The sequence below is a fragment of the Aptenodytes patagonicus genome, chromosome W, assembly GCF_965638725.1.
Source record: "Aptenodytes patagonicus chromosome W, bAptPat1.pri.cur, whole genome shotgun sequence".
Classification (NCBI taxonomy): domain Eukaryota; kingdom Metazoa; phylum Chordata; class Aves; order Sphenisciformes; family Spheniscidae; genus Aptenodytes; species Aptenodytes patagonicus.
Genome location: NC_134981.1, coordinates 1,696,088 through 1,713,467, shown reverse-complemented (window position 1 = coordinate 1,713,467; position 17,380 = coordinate 1,696,088). Strand labels below are relative to the sequence as shown.

Here is a 17,380-nt window from a genome sequence, read left to right as displayed (position 1 = left end):
CGCTTTGGAAGCACAGGGCGGTGTAATTCCTCTGCCCTTTAAAAGTCAGCTTGCTGGAAGAAAAATATTAAATCCAGAGGAAGTGATATAGTTAGGATCATCAGACTTCTGTAGCTGGGAAACCTTCTTTTTCAATAGATTACTAAATCACTTTTTGGTAGGAAAACAAAAGGAATTGAGCACTGAGGAATTTTCACATGAAATGAACGCACAGGGGTTTTAATTTTTTCCTGTTTGCACGTGAAGCCAGTAGACTGCTGTAGTTTTTCTTGGCACAGCCAGACTGTTACGAAAGAGAAGCCAGAGCTGGTGTGAGTAGCGTACCCTGTAGGTATGGGGTGATGATAAAGGGGTGCCTGTGCCTGGGGGCTCGGGGTGTCTGAAGGCTTTCTTCTATTGAATTTACCAGCGTGGTGCTGCCGGGGCTCCTCGATGCCACCATCCCCTCCAGCAGCGCCCCGGGCTGTTGCCTGCCTCCGTTCCTGAGGCAGAAATCCATCATTCCTTACTCCTGCCTCCTCAGCAATTGTTTTGGAGAATCACATTACCTGGTTTTGCCTTGTGCAATTTAGCACATCTAAACACGTCTGTGTTTAGGTTCACCCTCCTGCTTTGAGGAGGAGGCTCTCTGAAACACAGGTTGGTTTTTCCTTTGGCTCTATCCATTTATTTCCATCTTGTGCTCTGCAGCACGAATCTATCCCGCCGCTCCTGACGTGCTGCCGGTGAGCTTTAACCTCGTGGCAGGGCTCTCAAAGCTGGTGAGGTCCTGGCTGGTGCCCTCACACGGGGAAAACCTTCACAAAACGCCACCCCTGCTGGTGGGGGGGCTTAAAAAAGGAGGAGTGCAGAAACCCACGCCGCGGGGGTGCATTCATTTCAGACGTTGAAAAGGGGGGGGTCTGTGCGCTGTGTCGTCATCGGTGGCGTCTTGGTTTGGGTGCTCTTGTTGCACAACCAAAGGCGGTCCCCGCGTACGCTAGCAGATGTTAGGAAGAGTGACGCACGGTACTGTGACGTTATCCCCTTGATTTACTCTAGTCTAAACCAGATTCTTTCCTTCTTTCCTTTCTTCAGTTCTGCACATGCTTCTCTCCCGTCTTGCTCTTTCTCAGACTCTCTTATAGACGAGCACCTTGCTTTAAAGTGACTTTTTTTTCTTAGCTGTTCGTTAAAACAAGTGACCGCTTCTGTTCCGGGCATGGGGGCTGCCATGAAGTCCAGCTGCTGCCTCCAGCTCCAGCTTCGCCGGCAACATCTGTCACGTTCTTCCATTCGTTCATCTTGCATTAATTATTGTAATTAATATAGTATATTAATTATACAGTGACCAAGCGCTGTTCCACTCTATTGCCTGTTTTCCCCCTTACTGTGAACAGAAACAAGGTGCGGGTGGCTCAGCTCAGCGCCTGTCGGGAGCATGCACGTATCCCCAGACACAGGGATGAAACGTAGAGAAACCACGAAATAAACTGCAGGTAAGGCGCTGCCTATAGAGCTGCAGAGAGCTAGAGGTGACTGAGCAGCAGAAAACACGCTGTATTTAGCTGTGCGTGTGGGATGCTTTTTGCATTCGGCCTGTCCTGAACATGGTGTTAATTAGTTAATTACACCTGGAAATCTTTCTGATGAATTTCTCGCTAAAAAGGCCCAACGGAAGGGGCTGATGGTGGTCAGGAGAGGATGGATGCAAGAGCTGCTCCCGGCCGCAGTGTGGTGTCACGGTGACCAGGATGGGCTGAGAATAGGAGCATGGCACACGTTGTAGGAAGAAGCTGTTTTGCAAGAATTTTTTTTTTTAATCGGGCCAGCTGATACAGTTGAAAACCCTAGATCAGCGCTGGGACACGTGTGCTCGGCGAGCAGGGCTCGTCTGCCCCGCTGACAACGTGAGCGAGTCCCAAAGCAGCCGCCGCCTCCTGCCCACTCTGCCCGGTGCGGCCGTGGCAGGCGGCGGCACGAGCACGGCATCCTCGGGGCAGGACCACGCTGTCCTCCTCCAGGGCTGGGCAGAGACTGGCAGGAGTTACAACCAATAAATAAATAAGCAGATAAATAAATAAACTGTGAGGTTGAAATGCTTGTAAGAGCGAGATGCGAAGAGCTTAAATGAGCACGTTACAAATGAGGTATTGCTACTGTTTATTTGTGGCAATGAGGTTGGGTAAGTTTTTGGAAAACTCTCAAGATTATTAACACCTTTAAACGAAGCCGGGTGGAGGGGGCTGTCCTGAAGCTTTCCTTTAACCCGACTCAGGCTTGTACGCAGTGAAGGGCTGCCTGGATGAAAAATCTGCTAGACGTGCGATGCGGGCAATCAGAATAATAAATCTAGTAATTTTTTTTTTCTACCTTTTAGCTCTCTAAGTCTGTAACTTATTTGCTTTGAGCAACGCGGCTCAGACATAAACCTTGGTTCCTATTTTCTTTACGCTTAACGCTTTCCTTACACTTAACAGCAAAACAGGGTCAGGAAGGAGAGGAAAGGGACCCTGGGCTCATCGCTCATCAAGCGGTCGGTCTGCGCAGCACTCAGTGAGGATGAGTTTAAAGCTCTGGATCAGGTTCTGTGGGTTTTCCAAGGAAAAAAAAAAAAATCGCAGGGAGCTAACTGTTTGTCTGCACGTAGGGAAGTTTAATATTTCAATGGTGCAGAATGCCAGCATGCTTGTACTCAGACACTGCAGTTTCTTCTCTCGAGGAACGGCTGTTACTCGGGACGAGGTTTTTCACTTCTGTGTAAGGACGGACTTGCCACTTGCTTCAGTGGGGTCTGGACTGATCCTCTCTCGTTGAACAGGAGAAGTTGCAGCTTGCTGCTGTTCCTCCCTGTGACACTGTGTGGAGGTGCTGCTCCTGGGAGCCAGGATGGGGCCCCGAGCATCCTCACCTGGAGTCACCGAATCAGAACCGCTTTTGCCCTAATTTTGAAATATAAACAATATAAACATGTCATCCCCCCCAAAAAAAAAGGACAAAAAGCAAGAAATCCTAACATTTCTCAGAGTAACTTCTCTCTTCTTGAGATTATGAGCGCTGTGGCATCATGCCTAATTCTTTTTTTTTCCCTGTAAGTTCCTCTAATGCCTAGAAAACCACAACGGTAGGTTAGATCCTGTTGTGGGTATATTACATTAAGATATCTAATTAATCCTCACAATTCTGTGTATTAAGGGGAAATAATTAACTCCTTTCATTTCTTGTGCCGAAGAGAGGATCAAGAAATTGAAGAGGCATGCCACAAGTCTGAGGGGGGGGGGGAAAGCTGTAAAGCCAGGATTTAACAAGTTCTTGCAGATCTATGCACAGCTGCTTCCCCACACCATCTTTACAATGCATTTAAACACTAAAAACCCTCTTCTTCGCGACACAGCCCTCTCATCTAACATGAATTGCAACTACAGCCTGGCTAGCCCTCGTGCTGGGTCGTCATCGTTCGGCTGGGGAAATCGTGCTCCTCAATTAATGCCTGTATTTAATGAGCTTGTACGGGCCAGGCCTGCCCGTGAAGAAGCCAAGAGTCTCTCTGCCGCGTGTCCTGACCTGCCAGCCCAAGAAAATTGGGATTCTTGGGTTGCTTGCTGCTCATGCAATGCATCGCGCCTCCCTGCAAGCCTGGGCAGTAGGTTTTGAGTGGGCAGAGAAGAGGTAGTTTGGGGGTAATAAAGGCATAATAAGTGAAATAAAAACGCAAGACAGATTTGATTAGCTGGCCGTCCTCCGTCCTGGCCCAGGTGGAGCAGGAGAGATCAAGGAGAGTGGCTGCAGGCCCGGTGTGAATTGCCAGGGGAGGGAAGGCATGGAAGCATACCGGGAAGAGTGCAGGAGAAGAGGGAAAATCAATATTAAAATGAATGCTGAACAGCCTGTGAGGGAGGATGAAATCAATTATTAATGTGCATTTGAGGAAAAGGTTAAATGAGACCACAGAGCTCTTAAGTCTGCTGTGAAGTGGCTTTTGCGCTGCTCAATAAAACTTGTCCTCGGCGTTTGCCAATGGGACCGAGCAAAATAGTGTGGGGAATGGGAGAGAGAATTAAATGGATGTAATTTATTTACAGAGACCTGACTGCTCTGTCGCTGTGCGAGCGCGGGTGTCGGGGTGATGGGGAGCAGCGGGGGGTGCTTGGGGGCAGCTTCGCCCTGGGTGTGGGGAGACATCTCACAGCACAGTGAACTTCTGCTGTAAAGGTGGTTTTCAAACTTACAATCAAATTTTCCCTATGCTGGCCATTAAAATGTTGCACTTGCACATCACTGAGTGAAATTCGGGACTGATCAGGTTTTTCTCCGATATAGCTCCTTGTGTGACCCCTAATGTGAAGGCTGGGAAATGTAAGATGCCCACAGGTCGCATCACGGACCTCATTCCTCATTGTCAGATTGTTCTCCACCATATATTTTGCTAATTAAAATTTAATTTTAAAGGTTTTATGCTTCTGTAGCAGCAAAAAAGGATAGGTCCGGAGTAAATGTCCTCTGTGCACTAGCTCTGCACACGTTATAGACCAAATTTGCAGCGATAGGAAGCAAAATAAGGATTCTCCAGGGAAATAATTTCTGTATGGCTGTTTCCAGAGGACCAGAAGGTACTTCTGAAGACGCACGCTGTGCAGCGGGGCCGAACCGCTGAATTAGCCGTAGGCGGGTGGCAGCAGGTGTCCCCGGGTGATCTTCAGCGCTGTTCCAGAGCAGGCACCGCAAGGGCTCTGGGGACCGACATGCATGAGATCGCTTTACCACGTTTGCTCAAAATGTTGTTAGATATCCCTGAGCCCCCCAAGCCTTCCTAGGAACCTGTTCGAGAGTTTCCCAACGCTGGAATTATTTAAAAAAAAGAATAAAAATATATTTTTCTCTTCCTTAAATTAAGCTGACAGGCCTGCGTGTGTGATGGTTATTCTTGCGTTAGAGAGCAGAGGCTGTGTTAGCGTTTACAGGATTTCCCCAGATCTGTCCTTTCTCTCGCATAGAAATAGGTAAGACGCTGCCCTGTTCTTGAACACATGCATTATTCAAACCGCTCGGTGAGTAATAGCTGCACGCCGCCCTTGGGCAGCTGTTTACTCATAAAATGTTTTTGAAGTTTTTTTGCTGGTTTAAACACTGATCAAACAAGCAGGTAGCAAGCTGTAGCTCTGCTCCTCTACCGAAACCTGGTTGTTTTGTGGTCTGCTCTGCTGCTCTCCAGCTCCATCTGCCTGGTCCTTCCAGAGAAGATGGGTTTTTTTCTCTCTAACTGGGGATGCTGGCTGTCGGGAGGACTCCTGCAGCCCAGGCTGGAAGTCGGGGCTGGTTTATTTTAAGAACATCTGCCTGGTGGGATGTACCTACACCTATCCTAGATGGAGGCAGGAAAACTGAACGGATGTTCTCCCAGTGTCCTTTCCACCCTCCTTAATGCAATTCTTCTATACTGCCATATGTCCATATATATTCTAGTTTGGTTCAGAAAGCTTTTCTGTGATCGTCCTCGGTGACTCGATGTGCAGCAGCAGTTTGAAACGCCCTTGTCGACATTTCTGTGTGTTTTAATTGACTCGGGAGATGTAGGACACAGAGTAAATGGCAGGTTTTAAATAATTAAGGTGCTGCTAATCCTCAAGAAATGTCAGAAAGTCCCTAAGAGATGCTGCGTGAGATCCTCTTTCTTGTGAATTGGCTAATTAAAGGGATCCTTTTCATTGAAAATAAATAACCGTGTGAGGCTGTCAGCTACACCGCGCTTGCCCTGGGGAAAGGAGGGCTGTTGGGAGATTAACACCTCTCACTGAAACGCGGTCTTTTGATCTGATGGGTAAAAAGAAATATTTAGATATAAATCCTGAGGCTATTTTGCAGTAATGTGAATGATGAGCAGTGGAGTTTGCAGTTGAAAGCAAAGGCCGTGCGACTCGAGATGGACACGAGAAGGTCCCAGAAGCTGCTGGCGACCTGCAGGTGAGTGCAGAGCAAGGAAGGGGGATTGCAGCCAGCTCTGCCGGAGGCGGTTTGGGGACCCTCTGTAAAATAGGTAATGGCATGTAAAATAAGTTTGTTAGTGCTGGTTAGATGTCCGCAGGCTGTCAGGGTGGAGCCCCCAGGTTTGTATGGCATAGGTAAAACGTCTGGGCTTGGTGGGATGTAAATCTCCTTTACCTGTGCCTCATCCATCACCATGCCTGCTTCCTTCTACATTCTTCAGAAGCTGCCTCTGTTTATTGATAATGCCAAAAAACATTGTTGGGTTTTGAAAATTATGTTCTGGCAATCACAGCTGTAACGTGAGTTGAGATAGTGGGGTGGGAGCTAACAAGTGGAAAATTTTAAACATGCAGAATTATGGCTCTAAGGCATTTTACTAAATAAAAAGCAAGCGGTTGGAGAAAAATACATTCCCTTTGAGATTAATTTTTCATTGACAGAAACAAAAGGCATTGCTAACAGAAATTTGATGACTGTTCTGCCTTGGAGTTTACAGAAGCGAATAGATGCCAGGGAGAAGCAGATTGCATCTTTCCCTCAAGGTATCTTGGGGGAAATCTAGATTGTGCCAGACGAGCCGATCAGGTAAACACGCTTCTCTGAAGACTGGAATATGGTAAAGTAAAAAGCATCTGGAGCCTTGCACATCCGCAGCGAGTCCCTAACGCCCGGCTCTTCCCTCCCCTGGTGCATTCAGGACCGATGGCTTTGGGTTCTCAGGAGGCCGTTGCAGCTCTCGCCGGGAGCTCGCACAAGAAGCTGGTCTCCAGCTCCATCGGTCCAACTCCCCCGTCAGACCGTTCCTTGGGATATTGCTGAATCCACTCATCTGACAAATGGGTGGTTATTTTAGGGTGCGCTGGCATCAGCGACATCCCTTTTCTAAAGAAAAAAATGAAAAGGTTATTTTTGTACCAGTTCCCCCTATTTTGGTGGAAGATGCTCTCACGTCACGGTGCTATAACTGGAACCTGGATCCACTCCATCTGCTCAATTGACATTTTGTTTGCAGTTAAAATTGCCTTTAAACTCTCTCGGTCCCGCTGTGTGCCCGTGGGAAGAAATACACTGCAGGAGGGTGGACCCGCTGTAGCAGAGCCTGGTTAAAGAGAAGGGCAGAAAACACGAGGGACCCCATCGTGCCATGTGTGCTTCTGCGTCTCCTGTTGTAACGCAAAAGAAATGGCAAATTTGGGCAATATCTTTTGGGCAAATCTAACGTTTGCAATACACGAGACACACTGGGCACGGGGGGCAGCACGGCTGTTCCTCCTGGGGCGAAGGCAAACTTGGCTTTGGCCCCTGAACCAAAATCTGCCTTATTCAACCCACTCCTCAGCGCGATGCCCAGACACAGGCTTGGGGAGGGAGCGGCACCCAGCTCCCCCAGCCTCCCCATAAGGTCCCTGGGGCTCTGCATCCTTCCTTGCTGCCTGATGCCCGGCTCCTGCCAGAGAACAGCGAATAGATGAACCTGAGGAAGAAAGGAGATATATTTCTTTTTCTTCCTGCTTCTCTCACGCAGGGTTTAAAATCCTTCTGGCAGAAATTCACAGCGGGGTTTGCTATATCTTCATAACGGGAGATGTGAAGATGCTAGAGCCTGTTTAACTCTTCTCTCCCCTAAGCAAAATTTATCACTTAGCCACTTGAAACAAGAAATTAGCAGCAACATTTGATGCACTGACACAGCTCTAAAATGGACCTCCTGAGACGCCTCCGACAAGCTGTACCCTGCCCTTTCAGGGAAAGCATCATCTTCTGTCACAGGGTGTATTTCCCTGCAAGAAAGGGAAACTGCCGGCACAGGAGCTCCGGCGCGGAGGGAATACGAATGCAGCAATCTCCTGGCCGCCCCTGGGCTCTGCATGTGAATGCGCTGCCAACAGCTCCAGCTGTATGTGCACGGCGTAGGTGGGAGGCACGTCCCACTCCCTTCCCCGCTTCCTTGTATAAGCCGAGATGCCATAAATTGGGCGGTTTGTGCCTTCGCGGTGCTGAGGGTGAGTAGCACTAACGGGACACAGTTTAATGAGAGTCTGCAGAAACTAGTAACCGGGCAGGAATTAGGAAATGGTACATTCAAGACCTTAAAAAATAGGGCAATGCTGCAGGCACTGGCTTTAATATTTTATATAGCAGTAATAAATTATTGCTTAGAAGTTGGAAACCAGCAGAAGGCAGCAGAAGGATTAAACTTGAGCTAGATCTCCGGTAAGTTGATTCATTTTATTTCCTAATGGTACGCTTTAATACTTTGCTTATTAGTTTGTATTAATATGAAGTTTCTTATCTGAGAAAGATAAACAGGGGAACGTTCTATTAAAAGTGACTCGGTGATTTATGATGTTTAACCTTTGTTTCTATTCTGCCATGTAAGAAGTAGTTTTAAATGTATCTTTCTTATGTTAAAAATGTTATTCTAGGAGATAGAGTGAACGTTTGTGGGGCCAAGGGGTGTGCTGGGTGGGCTGTGCAGGGTGTTTGTTGGGCTCTAGGCGGTCTGCTGTTTGCGTGCCTGCCCGTGTGACTCACTCACCCAAGCCAGCATCTATTATTCCATAGTCACTTCCAAAAACCCCGTGCCAGGGATGTGAACCGCTTTGTGTGCACACGTGTTGCTGATTCGGGCGACGGAGTCAGCGGGGGACCCGGTGCAGGGATCCCCGGGGCTGCGACCCGGCTGGGGGGTAGCTCAATAGGGAGACATGACCCGAAACCTCGAGGATGAGCCGTGGGGGCTGCTGTCAGCCCTCCCTGTACGCCTGCTGCAGCTTCATGCGCCCTTCTGCCGCTCTCAGTATTGTTCTGTGCAGTTTGTGACTTACAGTCAGCAACTAGCAAACAAAAAGTATATACTCATGTTTTCAAACTTCAGGTGATGTTCACAAGTCCCTTCCAACCTAAATTATCCTGTAACTCTGTGCTGTGTAGGAGAGAAGCAGTAAGGTAAATCACATTATCAGACTCCTCCAGAAGCATCAGGATAAAAATGAGCATATCTCACGTACGCAATCTTTTTAGAATAGTGTCTTTCTCCTAAACTAGTGAATGTGATTCTGAATCACGATTTCGTCATGAATTTCAGAATTTATTTTCTCTGTCACTGCCCTCTGCAAAGCACAGTGGAGCAGCGCTGGTGCCAAGGGTGCCCACATCCCCCATGGCATCTTAACCTCATCACTCCTCTTCTTGGGGTGCTCTTACTAAACCTGCAGGAGCGGCATTTATTTAAGTCTGTCTTTTTCTGCCAAATATAATTGAATTGGAAGGGGAATTGGGGAACTAGCATCACTTTTTTTCATTTAATCTCAAAAAATAAAGAGAATTGGACTGTCCAGGTGGGCAATGGTTCCTCGGGCTTGTCGGGAAGGCAGCATGCAGACCTCACTGCTTTTAACCCAAGCCTGGAAAGTTTGTGTTTCCCCTCAAAAGAACTCAGTTTTTCTATAAAGAAGCAGAAAGCAAACCTCGGCTTCACACCTCCGAGCAGAGGTAGTGAGTCGGTCGCCTACAATTACACACACAACTGTATTTCCAGCCCCAGGGGAGCACAGTGAATTTTACTTGGGAAACCATTCATTTAGAGGTAAAACTGCTCTATTAATGATAAAAAGGGATAAGGCTTATTAATTTGGAGTTACTAAAGTAATTTGAGGAGCACAACTTCGTTTATTTGGAATTCAGGCCAACAAATTCCATGTAAATGTATCAGCTGATTGCAAAAATGCCAGCGCTGGGTCGGTGCTGGAGCACGCTTCCACTATGGGTTTTTTTTTGTCCAATAGCAAAAGTGTAAGAAGCAGATTTTACACCACAAGCCCTGTGTTCCCGGTGCTTCCCATTTCCCATATGGCTCTGTTGATGGAGTGCTGGGTGAGGCGGTGTCTCTGCTGGCCCGGGGCTGGATGCTGCACAAGTGGAGTTTGTCCTGTCTGCGATGTGAATACGTGCGCCCTCCCTCTCCCTTTTCATGTATTTATTTAATGGACAGGCACTGAGACACACGCTGCTCCTGGCTCCCCGTGCAGGCGTGACCCCGGTTATCGGTGCTGGCTTTGTGCCCCAGCAGCGGGGTCTGACCCTGCTCTGCCCCCTCACCTGCACGTGCATCGGGGTACCCGTGCGGTGCCCGGCGTGGGGAGGAGCCAGGAGGGACCCCTGCAGCCCAAAATTAAACTTGATCTTTACCAAGGGCTCTGTAGTACTCCTGAGTCCCAGCATGTCCCCCAAAATGAGGAGAAACACCTGGTTTCCTCAGGAGCTTTAAAAAAAACCCAAAATCTATCTATCTATCTCTATCTCCATTTTCATGAGTGGAACCGAATGACCCCATCGGGTGTCAAGCAGCCGCAGTGGGAAGGGGGACCCGCGGTAGGTCCCCAGTCTGTGCCACCCCTTCAGCATCTCCTACCAGGTGCCAGCCCGGAGCTGAAAGCACGGTGGGGCAGCGGGAAGCCACCGCCTGCCCAGCTCGGTCTCCGCTGGAATAACTGATGGTGTGTCGTTTCCTTTTTTCTGCCTCCCACGGGTGATGCCACCCAGGGCGAGCCGGGCTGCAGTCGGGAGGGCTCCGAGGGTGCCCAGCAGCTTTCCGAGAGCCTCGATAATATTTTGCAGCTGAGCACCGACTGAGCTGGCCAGGATGCACACATCTCTCCGGGGATAACACAGCAGCATCCCTCGAAGCGCGGGCTAAAACCCCCGTGTATTCCTGCTCTGCGGCAGTTTGGGGTCACCCTTGGCAGGGAGGGTGTAATTGTGTCCCTTCCCCTTGTCCCCATGCTGCAGCCCTCAGCGAGGATGAGGAGGCAGAGGGGTGGCAGAGGGGGCGAAGCTGGCCTGCCCCCACCTGTTTGCCGTGTTGCTGAGGTTAATTGTACAGCTTAGTTCTTTTTGCAACCGTTTGTCTACTCGCTGAAAGGAACAGTGATATCTTGGGTAGAAACAGCCAGTTTCAGCTTTTGGGATTTAAAATCCTCTCAAAGATTTTAAAAGAAACAAAGACCTATTGAGATACTAATTTTGCAAATTATTACAGGGGTTTTTTTTAATTAATAGTGTGTTAATTTAATTACAATTAAGAAATGGGGAGAGCCAGTCTGAAACTTTTCTCAGGCTATCTTTACTAAATTTACCATTACAGTGTCTTTTACTATACCACAGAACCACTGGGATTCATCATTTTTAATGCACCTGATTTATTGCCGTAAGAGAGCAAAGTCAACCATTGCAGCACCCTCTCCTCCACCCTGCTTTCATTAATCACCCTCCTACCAGGGCTAGCCTTAGAGAGCTGTGATTCCTCCACTGATTTAATCTCTTCTTTTTTTTTTTTGCATACAAAATATTTGAGTGATTTGATTCTTCAGAGAATCTGAGTGTCTACAAGCCACACAGATTTCAGTGAAACTCTAGCATTTGTATCAGTAATTCATGAACTGGGTTTTTTAAAGCCTGCTGGAACTATTAGCAAGTCTTTTCGCCACCAAATTTCAAGTCTTGCAGAAACACACCCACCTGCAGTTGGGATTTTATTTTTTTTTACATACTTCCTCTGTTTAGACAGACACTTGTTCCATCAAATATTGGGGCATGAATTTTACTCACGTATGCTGTCAGGTATAATTTTCTTTGTAAAAAGCTTTGACGATACAAATTACCTACGTTCTCAGTTTTATTGGTTGTTATTGCTCTGTTTGAATTCATCCTCCATGGCTCAGGTGAGGGCATAAACACCCCTTTCTCAACACTATTCCCCATTTGCAGTGGGAGTTTTTTGGATCGGATGGCGTTTCAAGGCGTGAATCATTTCAAGGAACATCTAAATAGGATGTTCCTAACAGGACATCAAAACGATGTGACCATATAACACAGCTGGGAGGGGCTAAGTGATCCTGTATGTGTGTTTAAGCATGTCAGGCCAAAGGGACTGCATGTCTGCTTGAACTTAGGTGTAAATTTAAGTATTTGCTGAGCGGCATCTAAATAGAACCATAGAATCTTTTAGGTTGGAAAAGACCTCTAAGATCATCGAGTCCAACCGTTAACCCAGCACTGCCAAGTCCACCACTAAACCATGTCCCTGAGCGCCACGTCTACGTGTCTTTTAAACACCTCCAGGGATGGGGACTCCACCACTTCCCTGGGCAGCCTCTTCCAATGCTCGACAACCCTTTCGGTGAAGAAATTTTTCCTCACGTCCAATCTAAACCTCCCCTGGCGCAACTTGAGGCCATTTCCTCTCGCCCTGTCACTTGTTCCTTGGGAGAAGAGACCGACCCCCACCTCGCTACAACCTCCTTTCAGGGAGTTGTAGAGAGCAATGGGGTCTCCCCTCAACCTCCTTTTCTCCAGGCTAAACAACCCCAGTTCCCTCAGCCGCTCCCCATCAGACTTGTTCTCCAGACCCCTCACCAGCCTCGTTGCCCTTCTCTGGACACGCTCCAGCACCTCGACGTCCTTCTTGGAGTGAGGGGCCCAAAACTGAACACAGTATTCGAGGTGCGGCCTCACCAGTGCCGAGTACAGGGGCACGATCACTTCCCTAGTCCTGCTGGCCACCCTATTTCTGATACAGGCCAGGATGCTGTTGGCCCTTTTGGCCGCCTGGGCACACTGCCGGCTCATGTTCAGCTGCTGAGAATACTGGAAGCCCATGCAGCCCCGTGGCCAGCCTCGGTCCTTGCTTCTGCCCGTACAATTAAAATGCAGCTTTAGAGCAACACTGAGCTCGGGTGTGGAGTGGACGGGCACAGCAAGTGGGGACAGCCCGGCGTGCAAGCTCTGCAAAGGCAAGCAACTGGCCCCGCTGCTCCAAAAGATGCCGTAGCCAGCATCTCTAAAAATGCCTGAGTTAATATTTATATAGCTCTGATTTACAAGGCTGACTTGCATTGGTGTCGATGTTAGCAGGAAACGACACTGCCAAGAGCATGGTCTGCTCTGGAAACACTGCTCTTTGGTTTGTGATTTGCGGGAAGCCTGCCCATGTTGAGTGTGAAACTCAGCCTTGCTGCTGCTGCTGCTGCTACAGGCGATCCAGCTCTGAGCTCTGACCCTGGGTTCCTGAGCAGTCTTTGCTTGAGGTGGTCAAAGGATGCATCTCGCTACCTTGGCTTACAAAGGTGTTTCCAACAGCATATTTCGTGCTATAGTTTAACTAAATCATGATGCAAATGCAAATCAGATTAGCAAGGATCCAATCTGTAAGGGTTCAGATTAAAAATAACACACCATCATGACAAAATATACAAAAAGGGATTTAAGCAAGTTCTGGGAAACGCAACACTGGTTCCCCAAATATTTAGTGAAAGCCAAGGTGTGGGTTGGGATTTTCTTTTTTGCTCCTGCATTTGAGAAGCAGTGGGTCTGACCGCTCGTAGCTGCTGCCCCACGCCTCTGCACCAGCAACACGTCCACCAGCCACCATCTCGGGAGCAGCCATCCCCTTGGGCTGCCGGGAGTAGTCATCTTCAGTCTGTGTGCGCGTCGTTAAGTTGGAAATATCTGGGTATCTATCATTTCAGTGTAAATCGTGTTCAGCCTTTGCGGCAGGAATGAAGTTAACCTGCACGTAAACACAGCCACAGCCGCCTCCTCTGCAAAAGCAGGCTGGCAATTAGTTGCTAAGGCAACATTTTTCCCAAAGCTGGGATCTTCTGTGCAGCTTTTTAGTGCAGTTCCATCATCACGGATATTTTACAAACCAGGCTTGACCTGTGAAGAGCTCAGCTTTGCTTACTGACCTCCTGCGGCCCCTCGCCCCAAGGTGCAAGGGAGGAGGGACCGTGTGTCACCGGGGCAGATGTCTGTAAGGGGGGCCAGAGGGACCCCCCACTCCCAGGGGGTGGTGGAGGTCGAGGGGAGACCCCAGACTCCCTCTCGGTGCTGTCTCCCTTGGGTCGGGTGCCTATGGAAGAAGTGAGCGGCCATTCACAAGCCCGTTAGCAACAGCCGCTGGAATCAAAGACCCTAAATAGAGTTGTCTCATCTGGGTAAATTTATGGGTAATGGTCACATCTGTAAAATTATTGTCTGAAATAATATAGGCAGACATATATTGTATGTCAGAAAGCTAAATGGTAGATAAATACTCATTTATCTAACGCGATCGCTCCTATTGGGCTTTGTTTCCAAATGTCTGTTTAATAAGTTGCTTCCCAGCACTTTCCAGACAGAAACTCGGGGAAAGTAATAAAGGGATCTGGTCGGGGCCATCTATTCTGCTCTGCAGGCACCGAGTTTGCACTGGAGTAGGAAGGAGAAATTACTTACACTGTAAACAGACATTTATCATTCTAGATAACGCATGCTCATTTAGTTTGTAGATCAATCCTAAAGTTTTCTGTTTGTCAGACTATTGCATACAGCTCTTCGTTTGCATGATGAACTGCTCTTCGTTCTCTCTGCTCCAGTAAAATGCTCTTCCATTTGAAACTGGGCTGCAAATCCATGATTTCTGTAACTATCTTATAACAGTCAAACGCTTTATGGCTATCTCTGCATCTGCTTTGTGCAAACACCTAATTTGTGCACACGAGTGTGCCAGCATTGCGTGAGCTCTTTGTTGCAGCAGTAAATGCAAAATACAGAGATGCAAGTCTTCTCTCTCGAAGGCAAAGAGCAGCGGGAGCTGCCTTTCTCCGCGTGCCTGGCCTCCACGGCCCGAGGTGGAGCAGCGAGGAGACATCCTTGTCTGAAACCTGCTGCAGACTTCATTAGTGCTGTCCTGGCTTGATAGCTTTTCTGCTCTTCTGTACGATGGGGGAGCAGGAACTCATACGGTTGCCATCAGGCTGACTCAGAGGGTGCAGATCACTTGCCAGCTCCTAGATAGTAGATGCTAAAATGATCAATACTTTAAAAAAAGATACTAATCCTTTCTTTGTGGCAATTACATCAAGACAGATGGTGTACCGTGAAAAGGAAAAGGGATGCTGTTTATACTTGAAATCACTGTTGAAATAAAGAGCACAGCTCGTTCTTCCCTCTGAGCCTGCCTCCCTTCACCGTGCGGATGGACTGGCCAAGGCGCCTTTCTTGCCATCCCCGCACCACGTTTCCTTCCATGGAGACTCGTCCTGATTAATGAATTTCATGATCCCCCGTGCTGCTGAGCGCCCAGGGCTCACTCCCCTACCTTGCCCATGGTGCTGAACACCCCCAGCCTGGCTTTGCCTTCAGCTAAAAATCCTACTTCAAAGTTACAGAGAAATAGTCGGTGCAGGATCTGGTTCCTGAATTACACATCTTTGGCCATACATTTGGTTTAGAGGGTTTCTCCCGGTGTCTCAACGCTGCCAGAAGTAAATGATTCTTCCAAATCAGCCTTCATTCAGGAAGAGAGGGAAAATTGATCAGTACGTGATCACTGGGGGCTTCCCATGCCAGCTCTTCTCATCTAAATTCAGGAATTACTTCACATCCTCCAGTTTTGAGGATGGAGATATTATCTAGGAATAACTATTGGAAGTGAAAAGTGTCAAGATCTGCCTGAAGGTGCCCATGTCTTGGGTACTGTTCTGTCACGGTTTTTAACAGGATTTTCAGTTATTTGTTATTTTTAGTTCTTTGTTTTGTTGCCGACACCCCAGGGTCTAAATCAATCCGGATAACTTTCCTAAGAACTGGATTGCTGGTGAAGACTTCACATTCAAGCTGTCCAGTGTGTATTCTTCAAAATATCCTATTTTGGCTAAAACTACTTTTGAATTTCACATATATTGAAGAAAAAATTCCAGCCAAAGAGATCCTCAAACACTCCAGCTCAGCGCCGCGAAGCCTGAGCTGCTGGCCTTGCTCTGCACCGTCCCCGCGGCCCTGCTCCACACACGGATTGGCTCCAGCAACCCGCGAGTGAAAAACGGGCATCATCAAGGGGGCTCATTTAGCAGAAAATAAAGATGCCAAGGTAAAAATTCATCAGACTCCAAAGAACTCGAACAAAAGCCATTAAGTGCCTGGCACACAAGCACTGGGAGCATGCGCAATAAATAACAGGCACTGGTATTGCTCTGAGCACATTCCTGAGCATAAATTGGGTCTGGTTATTACTTAAAATCAACGGGAGGGTTGCTGAGGCTGGAAAGTGGAAATTGGTGGGTTTGAGTTGTTTAGCGAGGTGCGAGCAGGGGGAAGCAAAGGCAGGAGGGAGCTTTCTCTGCAGGTGGCACTGCCGCTGCCATGCAAGCTCTCCCGTGCTCCCGCGGCTCGAGCAGCTCTCGTTCATCTCGGGAGGCAAACCCATCCATCCGACAAGAAGACGAGTGCTTTGCCCGATGCCCACCACCCAGTACGGCCCTCGCACGGGCGGCTGAGCAGGCGTGAGGCCGGAGCACGGCTCCCAGCCAGAGCAGCCACAGAGGAGTACAAACACTGCATGCCTGATGCCATCGTCAGTGCCTCGGTATCCCCAGAGATAGTGAATATTTACAGAACCTTGCACAGGCTGTTTGTGTCGTTGCATTCAGGTTGGTGCAAGAGCTTTTGCATTTGTGAGTCTGAGAAACGAGCAGTGAGAGCGAAGAGCATTGCATGGGGTTAACTTGGGAAACGTAGCTAAACGAGTGGTGTCAAACTTAATTGCGGAGCTTCTTTCAATTATTGAGGTTGCTTTGTAATCTCCTGGTGCTACCTCACATGCTTCCCCCAATGAACTGCCTGAGGAAACAGGTATAATTCATGAAATCAATATTTCTTGCCTGATGCTCCCCTGGGGACTCGTTATTTCACAGGGCAGGTATAAGCTCTGCCAGCAGCCAGGCACCCAGATGCATTGGCCAGGGCCGACCCGTGGGACCAGGGGAGCAGGCAACTGGGGGCCCAGATTTAGTGGGGAGGAGCAGGAGAGCCCAGTGCTGCCCGGGAGCCGAGGGGAGCCGGCGGGCATGCACGGAGCTGCACCCCCCGGGCACCCCGCTTTGCCAGGGTGCACTCAGGCCTCCTGCGCAGATGGATGCTCCCACTTTAAAGAAGACTTGGACTCTTTGCAACATCTTCATACACCGATTTCCCCTCAGCTTTAACCAGAATTTCTTCAGATATATTTTGAATCAAGTAACTATGTTATAGATGATGTTTGTTACAGTAAATCATAGAATCATTGAGGTTGGAAAAGACCTCTAAGATCATCGAGTCCAACTGTCGACCCAACACCACCATGCCCACTAAACCATGTCCCTAAGCGCCTCATCTACACGTCTTTTAAATACCTCCAGGGATGGGGACTCCACCACTTCCCTGGGCAGCCTGTTCCAATGTTTAACCACTAAAGATTGACTATTGCTGCTAGGGCAAGTCCCACGATATCTGAAAAAACAATTTATTGCAAATTGGTGGAGTGGCTGTTGAAAAGTGGTCCTGTAATGGAGCTCCCTGGAGAGCAGCCATGCTAACGCAGGTGCTGTAGCCGGTG

The 17,380-nt window shown here is 48.5% G+C and overlaps 1 protein-coding gene across 1 annotated transcript in view; it reads left to right on the top strand.

Annotated features, from left to right (window-relative positions):
- The first annotated feature begins 7,914 nt into the window (after window positions 1-7,914).
- LOC143171950 (ras-related protein Rab-27B) overlaps window positions 7,915-17,380 on the top strand; it is a 45,830-nt gene continuing 36,364 nt past the window's right edge. The window contains exon 1 of the mRNA XM_076361136.1: window positions 7,915-8,178. The gene's annotated coding sequence lies outside the window, so the exon portion shown is untranslated. The remainder of the gene's footprint in view (window positions 8,179-17,380) is intronic.